Below are 26,796 nucleotides of genomic sequence, written 5' to 3' on the forward strand. Positions count from 1 at the left end.
TAAGGAATACAAAACCATCCCATGGACGTACCAGTAAAAGGGAAAGGCCAAAATAACAAACTCTGCCACAGCCCATGGTATGACTAGGTCTGGGAGATGCTACGCTCCTGAAGATGTCAATAGAGGGAACTTAGAAAGAGAGCAAATTCAAAGAAGGAACATAACAGACCCAGAAGCCACCGAGTTCTGGAAAAGAATATCGATCAAAGAGTATTCTGTGGAGGAGCAGCTAAACAAAACTCTAGCACAAATATCAATCATGGATTTGTTGATGAGCTCCAACAGTCATTAGGATGCCTTTTTTAAAGTACTAAGTGGGGTAAGTGTACCAGTAACACCATTAGTGAGGCATTGGCCGCAACAATTGGGAAAATGGTCGAAGCAAATATGATCACTTTCAGAAGAGATGAACTTCCTATCGAAGGCGCAAGTCACAACAAAGCTCTTCATATCACTGTTAAATGAGGGGACAAAGTGGTGTCCCGAGTGCTGGTAAATGGAGGGTCAGGAGTCAATATTTCTTCACTCATCACCGTACGGGAGTTAGGAATTCATTTGAGGGAAATCAAGGAAAGCCACGTGAGGGTGAGGGCCTTTGATGGTTCGTAGAAGGATGTCATTGGAGAAATTTATTTGGCCTTGCAAATCGGGCCAGCCGAATTCCTCATATTGTTTCAAGTAATGGACATCTCTTCTTCCTACAACTTGCTGCTAGGAAGGCCCTGGATACAGATGGTAGGAGCTGTCAAATCCACTTTATACCAATGCATGAAATTTGAATGAGGATGTCAGGAGATTGTGGTCCACAACGAGTGGGATCACTCCGCTTATTTGGAACATGTTGTTCCATTCATTGAAGGGCTAGACAGAGTTGCTTTCTATGCGGTAAAAATCATGCAAACTACCGAAATGGAAAATACTGAACAAAACTTAGGAATGCAGTCGCCGTATAGATCCAAGATGGCTATGAGGGAGATAATGAAATATGGATATAGGCCAGGAACAGGGCTAGGAGCTAGGTCGAACGGAATCATAGAGCTATTTGAACCTAAAAGTTAAAAAAGAAGGGTCGACATAGGACATCAGCCTCCAGAAGGGAAAGCTCATACCGGTAGCTCCGGGAAAAAGGTTTTTGTGCCAGAGCATGTTTCAAGTCCGGGTCAGAGTTCAGTGCCAGAAGATTAAATCATCGACTGGATGGGAAAACTATTCGTGAATATGATTGAAGAATACTGCAAAGGGACTGGCATAAAGACACCGACTATCAGGGATGCCGAACCAGGAGAAGAGCTGTAGAATTGGACCGCCAGTCCATCTCTGGTTCGCCGGGAGTCTTGGTAGTGTGGAACTGTAAAAGGTTTCTTTTTAAAAGCACATGTTCAATTGAGGCTTCCACCGTGTCTGTACCTTTTTGTCATTTGCCTCTTTTGAACGCTTAAGATGTTCCTCTTTTGATGAAATAAAAATAATTTTCTCAAATATTGAAACTTTATTTACCACTTCATTTATACTTAGCTTTTCTTTTCAATAATCAAAATTCTAAAAATCTGCATTCCGCGACTATGACATGTAATGAAACCGTCGAGCGCAACGACCTAGATTATGAGGAGTATGATGAGATTATGATGCCAGACAATCTCCCAGTTGGAGATTCAGAAAAAGCCCAACCTTGAAGAAACGGAAGTGGTCAATCTTAGAAGTGAAGAGGATATGAAAGAAACAAGAATCAGCATTCATCTAGAAGCCGAGCATAAGGAAAAACTGATTGAGCTCCTCTGACAATATATCGATGTGTTCGCATGATCATATGATAACATACTGGTATTAAGCACTGACATTGTCTCGCACCGATCCTACCAGATTGTTGGTTAAGCAGAAACCCAGGAAATTCAAACTCGATTTAAGTTTGAGGATAAATGAAGCAGTCACCAAGCAGATAGAGGCGAATGTGGTAAGGGTCACCAATTATCTCAGTTGGTTGGAAAATATCGACCCAGTAGCAAAGAAACATGTAAAGATCAGAATATGTGTGGATTACCGAGATCTCAACAAAGCTAGTCCAAAGGATAATTTTTCTCTGCCAAATATCCACATCCTCATTGACAACTGTGTGAGGCATGAACTGCAGTCGTTTGTGGATTGTTTTGCTGGGGTATCACCAAATCTTGATGCACGAGGAAGATGCATAGAAGACAGCCTTCACCATACCTTGGGGAGTCTATTTCTATAGAGTTATGCCGTTCGGTCTCAAGAACGCCGGTGCTACCTACATGAGGGCTATGACAACCCTTTTTCATGACATGATTCATAAGGAGATTGAAGTGTATGTGGATGACGTTATCATAAAATCTCGAAAGAGTTCCTAGCGCTTGGACGATTTGAGAAAGTTTTTCGAACGCCTGCAAAGGTACAGTTTGAAGTTGAACCCTGCAAAATGTGCGTTCGGAGTCCCTATTGGAAAACTGTTAGAACTGGACCCATCAAAAATTAAGGCCATTCCGAAATTTCCACCACCGAAGAGCAAGAAAGATGTAATGAGCTTTCTGGGTAGATTGAATTACATCAGTTGCTTCATAGCCCAGTCCACAGTAATTTATGAATCCATTTTCAAGTTTCTGAAGAAGGATGCTACCACAAAATGGACAGAAGAATGCTAGAAAGCCTTGGACAGAATCACGGAGTATCTGTCAAATCCACAGTAGCGAAGCCATTGTTACTATATTTGTCAATCTTGGATAACGCCTTCGGTTATGTGTTGGGACAACATGACAAAACTGGGAGAAAGGAACAAGCCATCTATTACTTAAGCAACAAGTTCACGCCATGCGAGGCCAAGTGTACTTTGATAGAACGCACTTGTTGTGCTCTAAATTGGATTGCCCCAGAAACTGAGGCATTATATGTTTCCATACACTACGCATCTGATATCTCGGCTCGACCTGCTCAAGTACTTCTTCCAAAAGCCGATGCCTAGCAGGAAGCTAGCTAAATGGCAAATTCTCCTTAGCGAATTTGACATTGTATACATAACCTAGAAGGCTATCAAAGGGCACGTTTTAGCCATTTACTACTTATTTTCTCGATGAAGAAGTATTATTTGCTGGAGAAGATATTGCAGAATTGTACCCTGGATAGAGAATTTTTTCGATGGAGCAACAAACTTCATAGGAGTTAGAATTGGGGCAGTCCTGATTTCGGAATCTGGACAACACTATCCAGCATTGGCAAAGATAAGACTCCCATATACTAATCCGAAGCGTGCATCCTGGGGATCAGAATGGCAGTTGACATGAACGTCAAAGAACTTTTGGTAATAAGGGATTCCGATCTATTGATACACCAAGTCCAAGGGGAATGGTCCACTAAGAATGTTAGGATATTTCCGTACCTGCACTGCGTGAAGGAGCTATGCAAAAAGCTCACGAAGATTGAGCTCAATCACATCCCCAAGATTCAGAACGAGCTCGCCGACACCCTTGCAACCCTATCATCAATGATTCAGCATCCAGATAAGAACTATATCGACCCTATCGAGGTAGAGATTAGGGATCAACATGCCTATTGCTTCCATGTAGATGGAGAACCAGATGGTAAGCCATGGTATCATGACATTAGGAAATTCCTTGCAACTAGAGAATACCCAGAGAATGCTAATAATAGTCAAAGGTGAGCCCTCAGAAGGTTGGCAAACCACTTTCCTCAACGGGGAAGTCTTGTACGGGAGGACCCCAGATTTAGGTTTGTTGAGATATGTAGACGCTGCCTAGGCAACCAGATTATTGGAAGAAATACATGCAGGAACATGCGGACCCTACATGAATGAGTTCACATTAGCTAAGAAGATCTCGAGCGCCGGATACTTTTGGATGACTATCGAAAGTGATAGTATCCGTTACGTACAGAAGTGTCACCAGTGCCAGATTCATGGGGATTTCATCAGAGTTCCGCCAAATGAGTTAAACATAATGGGTTCACCCTGGCCGTTCGGTGCCTGGGGCATGGACGTGATTGGACCTATAGAGTCTTCCGGATCAAACGTGCATAGATTAATCTTGGTAACTATCTACTATTCACTAAATAGGTGGAAACGTCTACTTACAAGGCAGTCACAAAGACGGTAGTGGAAGATTTCGTCTGGAACAACATCATCTATAGATTTGGAATACTAGAGTCTATCGTCACTGACAATGCCGCTAACCTCAACAAGGACCTCATGAGAAACATCTGTGAGAAGTTTAGTATCGTTCACTGCAATTCCACAGCCTATAGACCACAAATGAATGGGGCAGTCGAGGCAGCCAACAAGAATATTAAGAGGATTCTGTGAAGGATAGTGGACAATCACAGACAATGGCACGAGAAACCATCTTTCGCTTTACTGGGTTATCAGACCACCATGAGGACATCCATTGGGAAAACGTCGTACATGTTGGTATACGGCACTGAAACGGTGATACTTGCAGAGATAGAAATACCATCTTTAAGGGTAATTCAAGAGGCAAAATTGGACGACACAGAATGGATACGGGTCAGATATGAGCAACTCATGCTCATCGACGAGAAAAGAATGGATGCAGTATGACATGGTCAGCTATATCAGAACAGGATGTCCAATGCATTTAACAAGAGAGTGAAGCCTCGCCAGTTCGCACCGGGGCAGTTGGTCTTGAAGAAAATTTTTTCCCACCAAGAAGAAGCCAAAGAAAAGTTCGCACTAAACTGGCAAGGTCCTTACGTGGTTCACCGAGCACTGTCAGAAGGAGCTCTAGTCTTGGCAGAAATGTATGGAAGAATTAACATGAATTCCATCAACTCAGACACAATCAAGAGATACTATGTTTGAAGACAAATAGAGTTAGGTTTTGTTGTAACAGAACTACGTTCAACCTAACTTCCCACGGAGGGATATGTAGGCAACCCACGTATGGTTCAATTTTTCTCCCCCCCCCCCTCTTTTGTAATATAAAACCAAATATCACTTTTGTATGCTTCTCAGGAACTACGCCGACTTGATTTCCTTAGAAAGGAATACGTAGGCAATCCTCATTGGATTCGTTGGCAGTTTGAGTCAGACTCTGCCATTTTCATTCTTGAACTCATCATTTTGCATATGTTGTAATTGAAATACGTCTTGACTTGATTCCATTGGATATGTAGGCTGCCTAAGTTAGGCTCGGTCATCTTCATCATATTTTATCATAATCCACGAACTACGTTCAGACCTGATTCTATTTTGGATACGTAGGCAACCTGAAAGGGTTCGGTCATAACCTTAGGAAAGCCTTTGTAATGCATTAGTTCGAATTAGGACGCATTCACAACGGCAAGCAACCGCATTGATAGAAGCATCACAAAATATCGACAGCAACAGGCCGGAGTTTTCAAGAAGATACGCTAGCATATGGAGAACTTGTGTAACATGTCATAATCCGGAACGACGACATTTGTCTTAAAAAACAAAGTATTTTCAAAATGTTTTCCAAATATGCAGTGATCTATTCCACCTACCGAACTTTGTGGCACGACCGTATTAGAGGCCGGGGCAAACCAACACTGTGTTTGATACAAACCAACTTCCCCGCCCCCTACTAGAATTTTTGTTTGAGTGCAACATCAACAGAGAGCAAGGAAGAATTAAGACCACGTTGGGGAAAATAACGGATCAGCCACGTGCCTAAGATTATTTCTCTCTCATTTGCTTGAAATTTTCTTGTACAGCTCGGGATAATATTTGAATCCTTTGCAGGTACTTCGGAGTGAGACAACAGATACGAAAAAAAATGTTCATTGCAAACCGAATGCTCAAACAATTGGAGCATCTTGTACAAAACAGACTGTTGGCTTCATCAATGGGAGCCCTGTATATAGCAAACTGCCTGCTCAACTAATCGGAGCACCCTATACAAATGAGCCATCGACTTCACCAAATAGAGTCCTGTATATAGCAAACCGTCAGCTCAATCGATCGGAGTGCCTTATACAAGTCGAACGTCGGCTTTGCCAATCGAAGCCTTGTATGTAGAAAACTGCACTTCGTCAACAAAATAATTCGCATAGTCGCTCCATCAGCTCGGATGCCGGAATAGACAGTCACAAACCTCCTCACCGATGTTCTGCCAATCGATGGCCGCAATTTAGCTTTGCAGTCAAGAGTATCTCTTGAGCTTTGTTTTATTTCCTTTGCTATTACTTTGAATGTTTTGACGTTTGCTCATGCAGCTTCAGGCATGATTACGGTTTTAGTCAATCACTCCCAAGCGGAGATTACTTTACATTTCAGTGCAAACCTCTCCCAACAAGCGGAGACGCACTTTACAAATCAAGCTCTCCCAACAAGCGGAGACAATTTTCAAATGCTCCTACAGCTGCGAAACGCTACACAACCTGGCTAACAAATCGAGTCAAGGTCAAGTATCCCATCATCCCGATCCCAAATAACAGCTCACCGGTTGCCATGCATCATCATTTGTTTTGCATTGCAATATATTGGTATGCGTGTATTTTATTTGTTTTGCTGGAACAAACACCGCAGCGTGAAATGTTTCTAAGCAGCAGACCAAACTACAATGCTACGAGGGACAACAAACCCATTAGCGGGCAAGTTCAAGCACAAAACGACCAGTGAAACTCAAAATTTTCAAATCCTTCAAATCAAGTCGCAAAATTCAAGCTATCATAAGTGCCCAATCCTCTGTCTCGTCGTATTGTCATAATACGATACTGGGGCAATTCCTGCAAGTATCGCTTCCTCGAAAATCTTCACTCCAGAACTACATGAGGCCTGATCCTCGTTAAGCCCGAGGTATGTAAGCAATTCAAAGCCAGAATTCGGCCCCAATCTCTCCAAAATTCTTCCCAAAATCCTCCCAGATTTTCCCTTAACTCAATCCTACAACTCATAATCTTCATGCCACTCTTGTAATGCATGCCTAAAGCCGGGACAAAATTGACTTTGGTTCAATTTTTTTGCCCGAAAACTCTTTCATCGTCTCCAGTCAAAGAGGGGCAGCTGTTGATGGCCAATTTTGACCCTCCCTTTTAATATTAATTTACAATAAATATTTTGAAAGTATTTTCTAGTGATAAATATCTATTTCTGCAAAATAATTAAGTATTAGTTTTAAAATTAATCACTTTGTATTAGTATCATGTAATTACAAAATATTTACTACTTTAAGATGATTAAAATAACCTTCATATACATCACAAAGGCCTTATAATTAATTTGACAAAATCACTCCTTAGTTTCTAATAAATTAGGTTACTATGTTAATATTTTGAAATTAGTGCTATAATTCGAAAAATAAAGCATTTATAAATAATACATTAAAATGATTAGTACTATATTTGATAATTATGATTTTACTATATTTTATTAAAAATTAGTTAAGTTTATTTAAATTAATTTAAAAAGGGATTAAAAGACAAAAGGCTACAATTGCAAATATCCAATTAAACATAAAGTGGCTATTTTTAAACTAGTTTTGGCCCAATGCAGAAGCCAGCCCGAAAATACCCAACCCAAATAACCCCTTCAATCCCTGTCGGCAATCCTTGCCATTATTTTGAACCAATCACTGCTTGCCATGTCACCGCTCCCATCCCCTCAAAAAAGAAACATAACTGATCTGAGCGGCCCATCCCACAGACCAACAACTCTGAATATTATCTCATTTTCCCTTTTAATTTTAATAACCCAGTGAGCTTATCTTGGGCGTTGAAACCAATGAATCTAACAACCCTTAAATTTCATCCATAAAAAGCGTTTAATCTTAAATTATCAAGACCGTTGATCTCAAAGATCAACGGCCCAGATCTGATCTCTCAAACATAACCCAGAGACGACCTCCCCATCTCCCTAAACCCTAATCATTTTTCTTTTGACCCTGCCACCTCGCTTTCCCTTTCCTCTCTCTTTTCTCTCATCTTTTCGAACCCTATCAATCATGGAGCCTTGTACAAATCAGTGCAAGGTCACAAACCCTTCACCAAATCATCCTTCCCTGCTTCTCCATCCCCAAATCTCGCTGATTTTCCTCTTTTGCTCTTCAAATCTGAGACGCCAGACACGACCAGTAAAGTTGAAACACTCATTTTACCTTCGTTCTTTCAAATCCAACTTGCAGATCCATCTGCTTTGTCCCTAGGTTATGAGGTCAGTGATTTAGTTTCTATTTTTGTTGATTAAATTCAAAACTCCCAATTTGAAACCCTAGTCCTAAATGCCGAAACTTCATTCGTCTGATATTCCCACTCATTTTTTCAAATCGAAGCATGCATGGTTGATATCTCTAGTTTCATCATTAATATTCGTTATCTAGAGGTCAAATGCAATGACCTCTGGACCTCCGGTCTTTACCCGATGGATTCTTCACTCAATCGTGCTCACATCATCTACCATTTGTCATCTTCCACTACCATTTTGAATCTGTTGAAACCCTAGATCCATTAAATGGCACCATAAATAGAGCCTTGATTGCTCTCACCTAACATCACCAACCACCGAAGAAAAACAACACCAAGAACACCTAACAAAAGCAGAAAATCAATAGTAGTGTTTTAGAACTTTTTCAACTAAGGCTAAGTTCTTAATCAATATCCGATTTTGCTCTAATATACTCATTGGTTGAAGTTTTGAGTTCTTGGATCCTAAAAGGCTAAACAAATTCTTACTTGGTCTGCTGCCCTAGAGAAGGTCAGTACACCTTCTCTCTCTTCTCTTTTGATTGCCTTACTTGAATACCATGAGCAAGTTGTTAATTTTTGTCAATTATGTTCGTTTATGATGTTTGTAATTAGTGTATAAATGTCATTTCTAATTCATGATAGTATGTTGTTAACTTGTGGTTATCTGTCATACTTTGAATATTTCTAATCAATGTTGATTAAGCTGCTATGTGATTTTAAAGACTTTCATTGTGATCTCAAATAGCCAACATGATTAAGTCTCTTTAATACGCTTTAAATGACCATTCATGCTTGCATAGGATTCAAATTTTCTATTAATGATCCTGTTGTGATTTCTATCCCTATACACTATTTTCCTGCATTCTGTTGTCTTATGGTCGAGATTGTTGTTTGATAATGCTAACTAGGATAGACCTGAAAGTTTATAGCTTAATCCTTCACCATTTAACTGAAGCATGAAAAGTCTAAGTGTTTAACTGCTCTCCTTCTCTATATCTGTGTCTGTTAACTCTAAGAGCAACTTCTGAGTTGTCACTATGTCATTCTTATGTTTATATCTAATTGTTGGTTGCACTTATATATGAAACAGTCTTATTAGGGTGAACTCTTATGAACTTCAGTGACTTTTTGTATATATTTTGTTATTATCAAGTTGTCTTGCATAAAAATAAGACATTAGTCATTTTGTTAAAGTTGAATGATGGCTACTTTCAAGCTTGAGCACAATTTCCTCATGTTTAGATGTAAAATCACAGTCTGTATATCTGAGTTAAACTTGTTTGTCATAACACTTTCCTTGTATTTAACCCCTTTATGATACTGCTGACCTTCTAAAGCTTACCTTGTCTTTGTAAGATCACTAAAGTATCTATGTGTAGCTGATGTTGTATATTACCCTGTTTGGCTTCATTATTCCATGCTTTTGTTTTGAAATTGTACTGAGTCCTCTCTTTCTTGCTAATCTAAACTAAATCTGGTTTTTAAATCCTACGAGAAGTTCTTTATTGCTACTGCCTAAACATAATGGTTTGCTTAAGATTATTACTATTATGAGAATGATCCTGCTAAGCATCATTAGGAACTACATGTTTGAACCTGTAAACCCGTAGTCATACCAAGAGTCATGATCATGTTCTGGTACCTTTGGTAACACCTGTAGAAGCTTTCTTGTTTATGACTGTTTGTCTGAATTCTTGTTGATGATTTTTAAGAATTCCAAGTAATGTTGTTAATCTATACATGTGCTGAGGGTAAGACCCAAGCTAATTAATCTATAATTAGTTTGCCAAGGTAGAGCTATCTATATTTCTAGGTTGCTGCCTATCTGAGTTATGTGTTCTTTACTTATCCTTTAAATGTGATCCTAGGTGTGTAGATCTTTAACAGTAATGCTATAACATCTCTGCCCCCCCCCCCTCCCCATGGGTGTTTGAAATCTGACTTTCAGACTTGTTTAATATGCACATTATTCATTTAGTATGAGAAGTGTAGTTATAAAAAATGAAATTGTTCTTATATGCTTATGTTATTATGACGAAGGACAAGTATACTTCTATTGTAGGGAGTATTATGGTAGTTAGTTTACGTTGAAAGGGCTTCATTGGCACTTAAACCCATAGGGAAAAATAAGTCGTTAGTGATTAGGGGTATTTGGGAGTGGAGTTTAACTCTAGGTTGGGCTACTCTCCCCAGCACAAGCATTGCCCTGGGCCTTGAGACCCTTGGGAACTTTGAAGTATCGGGGGATCCAAAGGGCATCGACCCTGAGTAGAATTCTCTCCTTAGCCCTTAATCCATTGACATTTATTGTTCTCTTTGGGTTTAGTGCATAATGACAACGAAATATTTTCAATGTAAATTACTTGCCATGTATAACCATCACATTAGTATAATTTTCTCATGGTAATTGAGTATTGATGGTTTATTGTATTTTTCTCCAATCATTTGTTTATGTGTTTCATACATGGTTGAACACACATAATCTGTATCTAAATGACCTTCTTTGTTTTGAACATGTTTTGGGCCTGCTGAGTTCTTAAGGAATTCAGGCCCAAGCCCAGACTTGCTCCATTATTCTGGAAAACATGAAGTCTGTTTTAGCCGTCCCTTTACTGCTAGGCCTGCCTCTTTGAGGCCCAAATATTAGAGTCTGATCCTCTTCCCATTAACACCTTTATTATTATTCATGCTTTGTTACCTTAGTCTACCGCTATGTTACACTTTGTTGTACTTTGTTGTTGATTATTCTATCTCAAATATATACAACACTTACATATTGGATTGTATGCTTTTTTTTATACCTTAATATCATATAAAACATAGGCAAGCCCTAAATAACATAGGATTAAAAATAATTAGTTTGTAACTAATTTCTCGTTCGCCATTTATAATTGCTTATATCCTTACTGTATTTTCGCTCACCTTCTTTCTTAAAAAGATTTTGAAGTCCAAAGCTTAGTAAGGACGGCATCCCCCACTTTCAAAAGGAAAAACCGAACTTAATCGCAAGCTTTATCTTCAAAAAAGGGAATTAATTATTTTGAAAAAATGAAGTGTTGTCGCCCCAAAGAATTTTCAATAAAGTGTTTTTTCTTTAAGTATTCAAATCAAGGTATATCTTAAGCTCCTATAGTACCTTCATCTTATTAGAACAATATGCACCTTCATGCTTTAGGAACAAGTGTTTTAATTTAGTTCTCCTTTTCACATACTTTCTTCCTATATCTCTTTCAAAAGCTTTTTTCAAGTATATATGCACTAACGTTATTTTCCTCTATAAAAGTCATACATATATATATATATATGTGTGTGTGTGTATGTGTGTGTGTGTGTGTGTGTGTGTGTATGTATGCATATATATGTATGTATATGTATATATATGTACTAACATTATTTTCCTCTAATAATTCATATCGTTTTAAACTACACCCACACTTTGTAAGAATTATGTCCTAATATGCAGAAGCCATATCTTTAGAACACTAGTTAAGGCATAGTATAAATAATTGATTCTAAATTTAGTCTAAGTCTTATAGAGGTACCTCAAGTAGATTTTAAGGGGTGCCTAACACCTTCCCCTTAGAAAACAAGAACCATTACCCATAATATCACTAGTTAGCAGACTAATAAAGAATATGACTTAGTAATTAAATAGGTATCCTAGTATACCTTTAAATATTAGGTGGCGACTCTCTTTTATCAACAACGGAGAAACCACAAGTTGAATCTTATTTTGACTAGTGCAAAATAGGTTGCAACACCTGCCATAGCAGCAACTGAGGAACCATCAGTAGACTGTTGCTACCCCCGGACTTTAGGAGACTTTAGCACAGTTCCTGAGCATGTTTGGTTCATTGGCTCAGGCGGGATTGATTTCGGTTGCGCCAGCTACTTCACGGGCCAGGGGAGGAGCTCAGACTCTCATTTCTCGTACTCTAGAGCAGCGAGTCCACGTTGGTCAGGTCCCAGGTGTCATGCCAGTACAACCTATTGTTTTGGTTTAGCCCACAGTTAGGGCAGCAGCATTTTAGGAGGAACAACTTAGACTTGCGATGTTCAAGAAGTATCACCCTCCTACTTTCAGTGGTTTGGCTTCAGAGGATGCATATGGTTTTCTAGAGGAGTGCTACCGTATTCTTCGCACCATGGATATTGTGGAGACGAGTGGGGTTGCTCTTACTATATTCCAGTTGTCAGGAGCAGCATATTAGTGGTGGCTGGTTTACGAGGAGGGTAGCCCAGCCAACGCAGCGTCACTTATATGGAATCAGTTTTCAGAGATGTTCTTGAGAGAGTTTGTTCCCCAGAGCCTTCGGGGTGCATAGCGCATGGAATTTGAGCAGCTACGCAAGGGTACTATGTCAGTGTCAGAGTACGCCATTAGATTAAGTGATTTGTCTAGACATGCACCTACTTTGGTTTTCACAATTAAAAAAGCGAGTCTGCACGTTCATTGAGGGGCTCAGTTATAGTATCTAATTCAACATGGCTCAGGAGTTGGAGACGGATATGTCATTTCAGCAGGTGGTAGAGATCGCTCACAGATTAGAGGGTATACAGGGTCAGGAGAGAGAGGTCAGGGAGGCTAAGAGACCTCGTGGACCGGGAGGATCTACTGATCCTTATTTTGGAGGCAGGGTACATTATGGTAGAGGTTTTGTGGGTTAGCCAGTGCAATTTGCATTTCAGGCTTCACGTCCCAGAGTACCCATACCGGACAACTTGATACCAGCCACATGGTGAGAGATTATCCCGGACTTTGGACAGATATGTCATAGTGAGGTATTCAGGTTATGAGATCTCCTCCAGTTGCTGCTACACCTGCACCGCCAACTAGGGGTGGTGATGATAGGCTATAATTACGTATTTTAATCACTTATTATACTCTAATTTACTGTACTTTAATTGAGTTTGAGCTTTAATCGCTAGTGTTTTGCACTAAATATATGTTTTATGCCTTGTAGGAGTGATTCCGATCTATGTAGATGCTATGGAATGAATTCAAGCTATTCTGGAGCTTTGAAGTCTGAGTAAAATCCCAAGGATTAAATTGGTATCGTGTTCGGGGATCAACGGATGATAGTGCACTTTAAGAATGAAACGAAGAATCGAGTAGGCATACTGAGCATTGTCCAGTACAATGCACATAACTTTTTGTTCGCAAATCCATTTCGGCTCCACAATATATCGTTGGAAAGCTATTTAAAAGGCTACAACTTTCATGTTTTATATGTTTCCAAATTTGCACAGCCACGCCGAGTGGGGCGCCGCGTAGCGCGCCGCGGCTGTGTAAATTATTGCTGCCCTCAAATTGCATGCCCTCTGAAATTCCCCACAAGCACACCGCATGGCGTGTCGCCCCATGCGGCGCGCCTGTGCAAATGTTACAGAGCCAGAGTCCTATTTCACGCGGGAGAATGTGTTTTCATCTAGGCCCAACTCTATTTGGTATAAATACATGTAAAAAGGTTATTTTTGTAACTTTTGACAAACGTTTGACAGACTTTTGACCTAAGGGGAGAGCACAGAGCTGCCGTGGAGGCCGGGTCTCATTTTTTCTTCCACCAAACTTTGTAATTTTTATGTTTTTTTGTATGATTTGTTGTTTTGCTACCATGTCTATGTGGAGCTAAACTTCACGTTCTAGGGTTGTGGTTCTTTCATGACTATTGTTATTCGGATATTGATTTTGCTTTCGTGATTTATCATATTGGTTTATTTATTCAATCTTGCACTTAATTATTTGATTGCTTGATCACCAATTGAATACTATCGACGAATCTAGAGTTGAACTCGAAACTGGGAATTCTAGATTGCACATAGGATTGAGTAGAGTAAGTTCTTGAACCTGGGCATCGGGGAACAGATTCGTGGTTAGGATAGACATATACCTAATTTCCTTGCTTGGTTGATTTATAGGAATTATAAATGCGTTCTTTTTAGTTCTAATTCCATAGATATATATGCGTTAGGTTAGCATGAATAGGCGAGTAAGAACTCGACAGATTCTTATGAGCAATATTAACCCTGTCAACCAATGAACTAGATGAATTAGTTAGTCAATTCAATTGAAGAATACAATAGGAATGTTAGATAACCCTAGATCGTTTTCATTACATTGATAACATAAAAATTTGTTCTTTCTTTGTTCAGAGTTCATTATTTATTTTCTTTTTAGTTTAATTACTTTAGCATCACTACTTTTGGGTTCAATTCATGTTTAGATAATTGGAATAGCTTAATTTAGTTAATGGTTGATAACAAGTCCTCGTGGGTTCGACACTCTATCTTATCACTTTATTACTTGACGACAGCGTATACTTGCATGTGCGTTTGGCCGCAACAATTTTTTGCGTCGTTGCCGGGGACTTAGAAATTAGCTATTTTTCTAGATTAGACAATTATTTTTTTTCTATTCTTTCTTTAGTTTAGTTAGTATTTTTTATTTATTTTAGCATGGTATCTTGGAATGAAAATTATTCGAATGATGGTTATTCTTATTTTGATGATCCCTGTCCATATTGTGGAGGACCCCACTGGTGAAAAAATTGTCAGAATGTTCCCGGGAGCGAGTTGTGCGCACAATCTCAATCCTTTGAGTGGAATATTTGTAATATGTGTGGTGGTCAAGATAGCCATTGGGATAATTGTCCTAATTCTTTTCATTCTTCTCTGAGCCCTTATTATGATCTTTCTAACAGTGTTTGTGAGTTTGATAGGGGCAATGAAGTGTAGGATATTGAACGTGATGCATATCATATATTAGGGATATTGAGGCAAGTAGCAGAGCAACAGGATGAACTCAAAAAAGATATGAAAAGAATGAGGGCAACAATCACAAGAATGAAGGCTAATATGGAAGAATTGAATGAAGTGGGAGAGTTCCAACAAATGAAAATTTTTGAAAAAATGGAGATTTTGAGCCAAACATAGCTAGTGGAACAAGCTGAAAAGTTAGAAATATATGAGGCTCAACGTGAGAAAATTACTGATGGGATAAGATACTTTATAGAAGGAAGAGCTGAACTGAGACAAGAGATTGAAAATTTTGACACTGATATTCATGACTTGGGAGCTAAATTAATTTCAAAGATTGATACGTCTAATGCCCAACAAAATAGTTCTGAGTTGTGTGAAGCTGAAAAGGAGCTTATACGCCAAATTGAGGAGCTAAAAGTGGAAAGTAAATCATTCGGCCATACTTGTATTAATGATGTCCTTATTGAGAAAAGCACTCTAGAGTCATGTGAGAAAGTAGATAATATTATATGTAAAGACTCTAGTGTGTGTACATATGAGGATGTAAAGAGTAATACAATTAGAGTTAGGGCGTATTAGTCCTCATTTCATACATTCTTCAACATTGTGTTTGGATGATGACATGAAAATCGAGTCATCTGAGCCTTTGGAGGAGCCAATAGATGAGGAACGCGGTGCTTACATTCTTGAATTCGTCGTGCCAGAGAAACAGAATTACATACCTTATCCGAAGGGCAAGAAGTGTAAAACGTGATATTGGTTGCTTGGCCCAATTAAATTTGTCTCACCGCCTCGGGAGCATAACAGAAAGCTTGAAGCCAAATTAGGGGCGCAATTCATAAGTTTGAGGTGGAGGAAAAAAATGGTCACGTCGTGCCGCGGCGTTAAATTAGGCGCTTGTTAGGAGGCAACCCAGCTTTACTGCTTTCTTTTATTTTTGTTTATTTTTGGTTTATTTTATTTTTCTATTATATTTTTAGTGTTGTTTTATGTTGTAGGATTATGAGTATAGGAAGCAAAGCCATAAGATGCGCAAAAGCGAGCTACATGGTGAGAACTAAGTGTGGGATGCCCACACAAAAGACCATGCCTGGGGGAAGTCTGAGTACCCCGTGAGCTGCGATTGCTTCAGCCTTTGGCCTTTCAGGGAGTTTCTTATTCACCCTTGTTATTTTTGCGATATTTGTGCATTGGGGACATTGCACTCTTTTAAGTGTGGGATGGAAGATTCTCTGTGCTTTGTATATTATTATATTAGTATATTATTAGTTTCTTATCTTTTTATTGTTAACTAGCTTCTTATTTTTATTTACAGAGTTAGTAGAATTAATGGTGTAGTAGTAGTAGTAGTTTTAGTAGCTTAATAAAAAAAATAAGAAAAATCGAAAGAAAAAAAAGTAGAAAAATTGGACTTTTCCCGACAATGGATTTCCTAGACGGATTTCTTGAGGGATTTAAGTCTAAAGAAAAAGGACAAAAAGATTTTCTTTGTAGGTAGTGTAGTAATTCCCCCCTTGGTTTTTCTTTGTGCCGCGGTTCTTTTCCAAAGGTTTTGTTTGAACCGGGTGTAGTTAGTTTTTATTTTGTTAGAAGTAGGAAACCTTGTGCTATATTTTGAATTGAAGCAATATCTCTTGACTTTGTAATGCCTTGAGAATAATGAGTACTTTAGTTGTGACGCATAGGCTCAGCTTTTGACTCTTGTATAAGTACCTTAAATTATATGATCTTAACCTTGCTTAACTGCTTTGACTAGAGTGTCTTGATGAGTCCAATCTTGAGTGAGTTATGTGCCATGTGTGTGTGAGGTTTGTGTGTTATTCTGTGCATTGCATTTGATGTCTAGAACTTGCCCCGTGTGTTTGCAAAGCGGAATAGTAGTTTTGTTCAGTCTTGGAAATGATATAGGCGTTTCTTTGTTGAACCAGTTATATATTTTACCCGCCTAATTGTTATGTATCGTAGTTAACCTATTTTAGCCTGTAATCCTATTTTGTTGGCAATCACATTACAAGCCTTACCCATTTGTTTGAATTAACCATCTATTTGAACCTTTACACTTCTCATGAGCACTTGAATTGTTATGAACTTTGTAAAAGTTGAAGTGTGGGGTGTGCTTTTGAGTGGAACTAATGAAATAAGGAGAAAGGTGCATTGTTTTGAAAAAGTAAGAGCCACTTGAATTGAAAAAGAAAGAAAAAAAATAGTTGTATTGTAGTGCAAATATTCCTCGATAAGTGGTGACTCTTAATATAATTATGCTTAAATAAGTATGGAGTTAATATACATTGATGTGAAGGTGGAGTATGGTTTGACATAAGTGTGGGATTTTAAATGTTAAAGTGTATGTATTAAAGTGCTTAGGGAGGTGTAGTCACTCTTATATCTAAATGTATCCTACCCGTCCCGCAACCTACATCACAACCAATTAAAGTCCTACTTGATCCTAGACTGGATGAGCTCGATTAGTAGAGTAGTACATTACGGGAAAGCCTATGGTACGTCTTTTATGGAATATGAATGTTATTTGTGAGAGTGAATGAATTCTTTCTATCTTGAGTATCAAATTGTTCTTAAATTGTATTGTGTGTGGAACTACTCTCTTTTGTTGTGTGAGGGCACTTGATTCATGAAGGAAAGGTAATGTCATTGACCTCTATGTTAGATTAAGTGAGTGAGTTGTGAATAATGCTTGGTACTTGTGAGTCAAATCTTGAGGTGAAGAGGTTACACTTTTGTGCTTAGTCTATTTTAAATATTCTTGGTGTAATGAGTTAAGAGAATTATTTAAAAAGGTCGTGTCTATATAAAGTGTAGTTTGATTGCTCGAGGACAAGCAATGGTTTAAGTATGGGGTGTTGATGATAGGCTATAATTACGTATTTTAGTCGCTTATTACACTCTAATTTACTGCACTTTAATTGAGTTTGAGCTTTAATCGCTAGTGTTTTGCACTAAATGAGTGTTTTATGCCTTGTAGGAGTGATTCCGATCTATGTAGATGTTATAGAATTAATTCAAGCTATTCTGGAGCTTTGAAGTCTGAGTAAAAGCCCAAGGATTAAGTTGGGATCGTGTTCGGGGATCAACGGATGATAGTGCACTTTAAGAACGAAACGAAGAATCGAGTAGGCATATTGAGCATTGTCCAGTAAAATGCACATAACATTTCGCTCGAAAATCCGTTTTGGCTCCACAATATATCGTTCGAAAGCTATTTACAAGGGCTACAACTTTCATGTTTTGCATTGTTTCAAATATCGAAAGACGCGCCGCGTGGGGCGCCATGTAATGTGCTACAGCTGTGTAAATTGTTGTTGCCGTCAAATTGCATGCTCTCTGAAGTTCCCCACAAGCACACCGCGTGGCGCGTCGCCCCATGCGGCATGCCTGTGAAAATCTTACAGAGCCAGAGTCCTATTTCGTGTGGGAGAATGTATTTTCGTCTGGGCCCTACTTGGTATAAATACATGTAAAACATTATTTTTGTAACTTTTGACGAACCTTTGATAGACTTTTGACCTAAGGGGAGAGCACAGAGCTGCCGTGGAGACCGGCTTTCATCTTTTCTTCCACCAAACTTTGTAATTTTTATGTTTCTTTGTATGATATGTCATTTTGCTACCATGTCTATGTGGAGCTAAACTTCACGTTCTAGGGTTGTGGTTCTTTCATGACTATTGTTATTCGAATATTGATTTTGCTTTCTTGATTTATCATATTGGTATATTTATTCAATCTTGCGCTTAATTATTTGATTGCTTGATCATCAATTGAATACTATCTACGAATCTAGAGTTGAACTCGAAAATGGAAATTCTAGATTGCACATAGGATTGAGTAGAGTAAGTTCTTGAACTTGGGCATCGGGGAACAAATTCGTGGTTAGGATAGACATATACCTAATTGCCTTGCTTGGTTGATTTACAGGAATTATAAATGCGTTCTTGTTAGTTCTAATTCCATAGATATATATGCGTTAGGTTAGCATGAATAGGCGAGTAAGAACTCGACAGATTCTTATGAGAAATATTAACCCTGTCAACCAATGAACTAGACAAATTAGTTAGTCAATTCAATTAAAGAATACATTAGGAATGTTAGATAGCCCATAACCCTGGATCATTTTTATTACATTGATAATATAAAAATCTGTTCTTCCTTTGTTAAGAGTTCATTATTTATTTTCTTTTTAGTTTAATTACTTTAGCATCACTACTTTTGGGTTCAATTCTTGTTTAGATAATTGGAATAGCTTAATTTAGTTAATAGTTAATAACAAGTCCTCGTGGGTTCGACACTCTATATTATCACTTTATTACTTGATGACCGCATATACGTGCGTGTGCGTTTGGCCGCAATAGGTGGAGGTCAGACGGTTAGAGGTCACCCTAGAGGAGGAAGTCGGGCCGATTGTTACACTCTTTCTGGTTGGGCAGAGGTCGATGCACCAGATGATGTCACTACATGTATGGTTTCAGTTGAGTATAAAGATGAATTTGTGTTACTTCGATCCGGTCCCATTTATCGATAAGATTCATCGTACCTTGCTTCAAATATGGTTGTGTTTTGTGATTCTTTTACTCAGTTCATGTGCTCACGCTAGTTGAGAAATTTATTATGATAGCCCGTGCCTATCGTTCTGGTTTTATTGCTATGGTAGGTCATGAGACTTGGGTGGACTTTAAGTTAGTTATATAGGGTAGGATTTGGTGTGATTTTTGGAAGGTTTGGCCCGACTTATGGTTTGGATGCTCTACAGGTACGGGAAGTTGTTATGTGTCGTGGTTCTGATTTTACGAGGTTGAGTTAGTAGGATAGTTTAGTTGCTGAGATGTTTACTTTACTTTTAACTCTGAGTGAAGGATGGGAACCTGGTGTTTTGATGGATAAGTGTGTTTGTGATTGGCTATGTGTCGCGAAGAGGTCATATTAAGGCATGATTTGTTGTGGTTATTGCGTGTGTCTTGCTTTTCCCTTGTGGATTGGATCCGTAGTATGGTATCTGTGAAGAGTTATGCCTATTTGTCTTGTTTGACTGTTCTCTCATATGTTTTTCTTTTCATATTTCAGTCATATTTGAGTTGTGCTTGCCCGGTTTGGATTGCGATATGGGTGCCCATGTGGTGTTTGGGGTGGCTATTGATATGATGCATAGTTATGAGTTTTGCATGTTTCTTGTATTATTTGCAGTGTTGTGAAGATTTGGAACAAGGTCCTAGTCGATATGAGTTTGTTTGCTGGTATAATGGGCGACTATTCCGGTCAGAGTTATTGCTGGGGGCATATGGATGATGTGTTATGTCGTATGGTTATACTTTGTGGGTGTATGCATGAGTTGTCGTAGCTAGTTGAGGATTTTACAATGTGTTTGTGTGATAATGGGGCCCTTGGTAAAGGTGGAAATTTGATTTTAAGGCTTTTCGGCATGAGTAGAATGAGTAATATCTAGTTGGGATGATGTTGTCAGGTTTATGTATATTGGGGTGATGTGGAATCAACCACTAGTATATGTATGGTGAGTTTATACAGTGATTTGATGGCTTTGGGAAGATGTTTGGAGGACAAACGTTTATTTAAGAAGGGAAGAATGTAAAGACTTGATCGGTCGTTTCGAGCCTTAACGATCTGTTCAGTGGTTCGAGGCCTTGAATAGCTACATGTTGTATATTATGACTTGTGTTCATGGTCGGATTTGATTTTCGGATGGTTCGGAATGAATTCTGATGAGTGATTATCGATTTAGAAGCTCATTTTAAAAATGTTGATCGAGGATTGACTTTTTTGGAAATGGCCTCGGAGCGGTATTTTAATGGCTCTGGTAGGTTCGTATCGTGATTTTGGACTTGGGTGCATGCCCGGAATCGAATTCAGAAGTGCGTAGGTTGATTTGTGATATTTTTCTGAATGTTGGCAATTTTATGGCTTTGAATTTTTATAAGTTTGATCGTAGGTTGACTTTATATCTATCGTGTTTGGATTTCTATTTTGGGACTTGCAATAAGTTCGTTTTGACATTTGGAACTTGTCCGCAAAGTTTGGCGTCATTCCGAGTTGATTTGGTAAGAATCGGATGTGCGGTTGTGTTTTAAAAGTTCTGGAGTTTCATGTTGGATTCATGTGTTTTGAGGTTCAATTCGTGGTTTCGGATGTTATTTTGATTATTTGTTCGCACGAGCGAGTCCGTGTTATGTTTTTAGACTTGTGTTGATGTTTGGTTTGGAGCCCCCAGGGCTCGGGTGAGTTTTGGACGTGTTTCGGAGTGTTTAGAGGGGCTTTAGTACTGCTTGTGTAATCTGGTACTGCAGCCCTCACATTTGTGAGGTGGGATATCGCATTTTTGTTGCAAGCCTAAAACTGCTAAGTTTGCATTTGCGAACAAATGGTTCGCAGTTGCGATGGGGCTGGATAAGCTTTATTCGCATTTGCGACCAACCTGGTCGCTTTTGCGAAGCGTCTTGGGTTTGCAATTGCGAACATAATGTCTCATTTGCGACTGTAGCAGGGGTGTGAAGGTCTTCGCATTTATGATTGTTTCTTCACATTTGCGGGGTACACATTTGCGGGGTTCGTATTTGCGGGGTTCAGGTCGCAATTGTGACTGGACATAAGAACTGAGGGATAGGATTTTTGTCTTATTTTCATATTTTGAAACGCTAAACTCGGTAGGAGGCAATTTTGAAGAGGGATTTTCATCTACAAACTTTGGGTAAAAGATTATAATCTATTTCTAATCATATTCCATCATTATATCTTGAATTTGAACATCAAATCATGTGAATCAAAGTAAAAATTTGTGAACATTTGTCAAGTTGTTGAAAAAAATGAATTTGAGTTTTGAGAGTTGATTTGGACTCGGATTTTGAAACTAATCGCATATACAAACTCGTGGGGTCATGGGTAGACAGAATCTACCATTAGACCTTGGTTTTGACCGGGCGGGTCCCGAGTTGACTTTTGTTGACTTTTGAGCGATTATGTAAAGATCGTAGCTTTAATTATTGGAATTGATTTCTTTTGTATTATTTGATGTTATTAAGTCGATTTTTGTTAGATTTGTGTCGAGTGGGGGTGAATTGTAAAGGAAAAGCTATTTTTGAGAATTGATTGAGGGCTTTTGAGGTAAGTGTCTTGCCTAACGTTGTGTGGGGAACTACTCCCATAGGAATTGGTTTGTTTGCACTATTTGAATTACGTGAAAGACGTGTACATGAGGTGACGAGTGCGTATATGACTTATATGAGGAAATTTGACTGACTTAGACTCTTAGGTTCTTATGCTCATTAAAAATGAAGTTGTCTTATCATGTTAAATCCTCCATTTGCTAAACTCACCCTTGCGTGTCTTATTTGAAGTTGATTGATTCATGTTCTTCACTTGTTGACAAATAAACTCTTATATGCCTTAATTGAAGTTGTTACCTCTTTACTTGTCATGTTATCTTTTCCATAATTGGTTAACCTTAATTGGAGTTATTGCTATCTCTTCCGTAATTGCTTAACCTTAATTGGAGTTATTGTTATCTTTTCCGTAATTTCTTAACCATAATCGAAGTTATTGTTATCCCTTCCATTGTTGACTTATCCTTATTTGGAATCATTGCTACATGCTATCTCTCTTATCGTCGAGTTATACTTATTTGGAAACATTATTACATGTTATCCCTTCAATTGTTGAGTTACACTTATTGGATTTCGTTATTACACATTATATCTCCCATTGTTGAGTTATTCTTGTTTGAAACAATTATTGCTTGCTATGTCTTTCATTGTGAGCTCGTTCTTCCGTTTCTTTGTGTTTTGTAATTCTTGTATTGATTTACTTGCCGTACTCTCGTGTTATTATTGTTGTACTTAGTGTCGTTGAGCTGATGACTATATGTGGTTGTGGTATTGGAATTGTTTTGAAGAAATGTTGTGGTATATAAACATATGTGGTACAAGTCATTATATTGTGTTGTTATGTTTTTGTCACACGTGATATTGTTGAGAGGAATGTTGGGTGTTCACATGTGAGTTATCCGTGCTATTGTTATTGTTAATTGCACATGCGGCGTGACAAGGGGGCTATATATATGTGGGTTTGCGCAGGTGGCGAGACAAGGTAGAAATATTAATATGCGCGTGAGGCTAGACACGGCAGGCATTTACCTTATTGTTACGCACGTGGCGAGACAAGGGGGGCTATGTCGGGGATGCTTTGTGATGACTTGTGATGGCTTGGGGGCATTGTTATTGACGATATTTGGGTAGTGGTGTGCCTACCTTGTGTGAGTTATGCATTTTACGTTTCGTTATGTTGTTTTCTATGTACTATTTGTTGTCTCTACTCTTACTTGTAGACTTGAGTTATGGTAGAACACTTGCACAAGCATACACGCAATTAATCACTCACATCGGTTTAAGAAGATGAATCCTGACGTCTATTGACTATTTACATGTATTCTCGTTTACTTGCCTTCTGTGTGAGAGTTGTACTATTGGCACGTGAGTCGTCCGTGCAGTCATGAGTTATTGTTATTGTTGGAACGTGAGTTGTCCGTGCGGTTATGAGTTATTGTTATGGTATTGGCACGTGAATTGTCCGTGCAGCACGTGAGTTGTCCGCGCGATTGTGAATTGTAATATGGGCACAAGATGCCAAGTGATTAGGGTTCGTGAATTGGGACCCGTGAATTTAAAATTATGAGGTGTAGTACCTCGGGGAAACTTATGAATAGATCTTGTGTGAAAACAGTTATTTTTATTGAGTTGTTACTTGTTTTCCTTACTTGGTTTCATCGGACTTAAACTGTATTCAACTTACCCTATTGTGCTATTACCAGTTTGTTCCTTATTGATAATCATTACTTCTAGTTTCTGTTGCAAGTAGTATTGCAGTATACCATGCTTAGCCTTATATTGATCTTGTTCCTTGTAAGTTTCATATTTATAATCGTATAGGTTGTCACGTCTAGTAGGTGTCTTGACTGTCCCTCGTCACTACTTCACCGAGGTTAGTCTTGATACTTACTGGGTACCGCTGTGGTATACTCATGCTACGCTTTCTGCACATTTTTGCGCAGAACCAGGTACTTCAGAGTTTGTGGATCATTAGCTAGTTGATCGGATATTGTTGTGGAGACTCATGGCATACCTGTCGTCGCGTTCGCAAGCATCGGAGTCACCTTCCAACACTTTACTTTGTACAATTTATTTCTATTCCGAAACAGTTGTATTTAGAAATTTTCTAGTGAACTCGGTAGAGCTTATGACTTGTACTACCGGTTTTGGGATATTGTATTGGTTTACTATAGAAATTTTAGTTTCATGCTTAATAGTTGTTTCTAGTTAAATTCTGTCATTTAATTCAGTAAGTGTTAGGCTTATCTAGTCTTAGTGACGAGGTGCCATCACGACATCCTACGGAGAAAAATTAGGGTCGTGACAGAAAATCAAAGTTTATCCGATCCCTGAAAAATTCGCTTTTTATGATTACATCGGCAATAATCTAAAAAAGAGTGGATTGTTCATATCGGACTCAATGGATTTAGCTATAGCATCCTGCTTATTGTTACAAAAGAAAATTCATTAGAGAGATGAGCAAAGAAGGAATTGATAGAGGTGCATCGAGAAGTTTAATACCTTCTTGATCAAGAAAATGCCTTTGCTTGTACTTCTCTTTATTTTTCAAGATTGGGTTGGTGTTCTTTCTTTCTAATGATCCTATCAGCATCATATCACTATAATTACATTCTTCCAACTCCATCAGTTTGACATTTGCTCCAACTGCTAACATCTCATTAAGCACATCACGTAAAAATATATTTTTATCATCTAATTGACGAATAGATCATGAACAAGAAACAACAAGAGAAAGCACAATGCGAACAATAGTGGCACAAATAACATGATTAAAAGTCTTGTGATTGTCAATGCCAGGTTGCTGATGAGAAGTTTGTGCTACAAAACAAGCCTTGTATAGCTTAATAAACCCATCTGAATCACACTTAATTGTGATAAACCCATTTACATCCTACCAAGTTCATGTTTGGATTATCGGTAACAAGCTGCACCCAAGTTTGATTTTCCGACGGTGCATTAAATTCATTGGCCATGGCTTGTTGCCACTTTGAATGTTTCATAGTCACAGAGAAACGTGAAGGTTCAGTAATATGTACAGTAGCACTCAATAAAAGAATCTTTTCAGGTTTAAAAATTCCAAGCTTTGAACAAGTTTGCATAGGAAGAGTGACAGCAGTAGACGTACAGACAGAGGAATAATGTGTAGACAACAGGGTGGATGAGGGTAATTCATGAGCAGTGGATTTGGAAGAGGAATTCTTAGACAAATTTGCATTTGTATTATTTCATTTTTTCAAAATGCAAAATAGTGTTTTTGAAAATTTTCCAAAAAAAATAAAAGAAGAATCTAGTGAACTCTACATATCCCATCCGCAATAATAATTTAAGGTAGAATTCTCAATGTAAGCATCTTGAAGTGGTTGACATTCTACTTATAGAGTTGTTCATTCATAAAACATAAATAATGTAAATAAATTTTATGATATTAGATTTTCCTTCTTTATTGTTATAGAATACTAGGACAACTGGAAAAAGGTCATAATCAGAGGGATCAAGCAATAGTAGAGCTTGTGTGTGATATACACTATATACATATAATTGTGTGATTCCTATTAGTATTCTGTATTCAAAACCAGAAATGAGAATATCCAACAAAGTATTCTGTGATATACACTACATACATGTAAATATGAGACTGAGCCTCTCTATTTATATCCAACAAAGTTGAGTACCAACAGGTGCAAAGGTGCATATCCGTTGATAAGGTGTCTATTCAACAGAAAGTTTGAATTTCTATTAAACGGAATATTTGGTCACGAATTTAACCATTGGAAAATAATGCTGCAAAATTCCGCGCAACAATATTAGGAAAAAAAATTAAATGACGGAAAAGGAAAATAAATTTAGTCCAAAAGATTATCAATTAATCATATCAATTGACCAAATCCAAATCCGAAGCCGAAGCCGAGCCGATTGAGCGACGATGACGACGACTTGAGGCTTGCTCTCTTCTCAACTCTTTAAGAGCTAGAAAAAGTGCTTTCATATATAAGCACAAGAATTTTCCTCTTCCTATCCAATGAGGTACAAAGTTCTTTTGTGAAAGAGACACTAATTCAAAATTTCATTTCCCTCCATTTATTTTCCCACCATTTTTCATTTACACCTCTTTTTGTTTTAATTAAAAAAACCCAACAATCTCCCACATGAATGGGGAATGGCTATGCGAAAAACTATGCTTGAAAAAACTATGTGATTCGCAAGTAAGGATTAATCGTATCTGGATAAGTAGGTTTCTCTTTGAACTTTCCGTAGTGAACATATGTCGGATATACTCGATCAATCGGTAGATTTGATATCTTTGAACCTGCGAACTTTGGTGTATACCTAGATAGCCATACGTCACACAATCAACCCTTAACCGTCTTTGGTTCTCATTGTTGTGTTCGTTTCATCCATAAACACTGCCTGATTTCATAAGTGCGTAGAGAACTGGCCTTACAAAATTCTCCTTGAAGTGGCTTACACTTCGCACTTACAGGGGTGATTCCTAAACATGTTATCTCGTAGATACACTATTTGATATACCATCTGTCAAGCTTAGAAACCATTAAAAAGCCTTAACGCTTTATCCTTGTTACTGAACATTGTCTTCATCATGAGAATGGACCAAAATTTTATTTGACAATGTTGAACCATCACTAATGACTTTGTTTGATGTCCTTGAACCTAGACCTTGAGATCTATAATCTTATAGATAGAATTACCGCCACAGTAACTTATCCTC

The 26,796-nt window shown here is 38.3% G+C and overlaps 1 long non-coding RNA gene across 1 annotated transcript in view; it reads right to left on the minus strand.

Moving 5' to 3' along the window:
• LOC138899621 (uncharacterized) overlaps nt 1–22,732 on the minus strand; it is a 33,909-nt gene extending 11,177 nt beyond the window's left edge. The window contains exon 1 of the long non-coding RNA XR_011411372.1: nt 22,631–22,732. This is a non-coding gene — a long non-coding RNA (uncharacterized lncRNA). The remainder of the gene's footprint in view (nt 1–22,630) is intronic.
• Nucleotides 22,733–26,796: the final 4,064 nt, after the last annotated feature.

Source organism: Nicotiana tomentosiformis, chromosome 9, assembly GCF_000390325.3.
Source record: "Nicotiana tomentosiformis chromosome 9, ASM39032v3, whole genome shotgun sequence".
Lineage (NCBI taxonomy): Eukaryota > Viridiplantae > Streptophyta > Magnoliopsida > Solanales > Solanaceae > Nicotiana > Nicotiana tomentosiformis.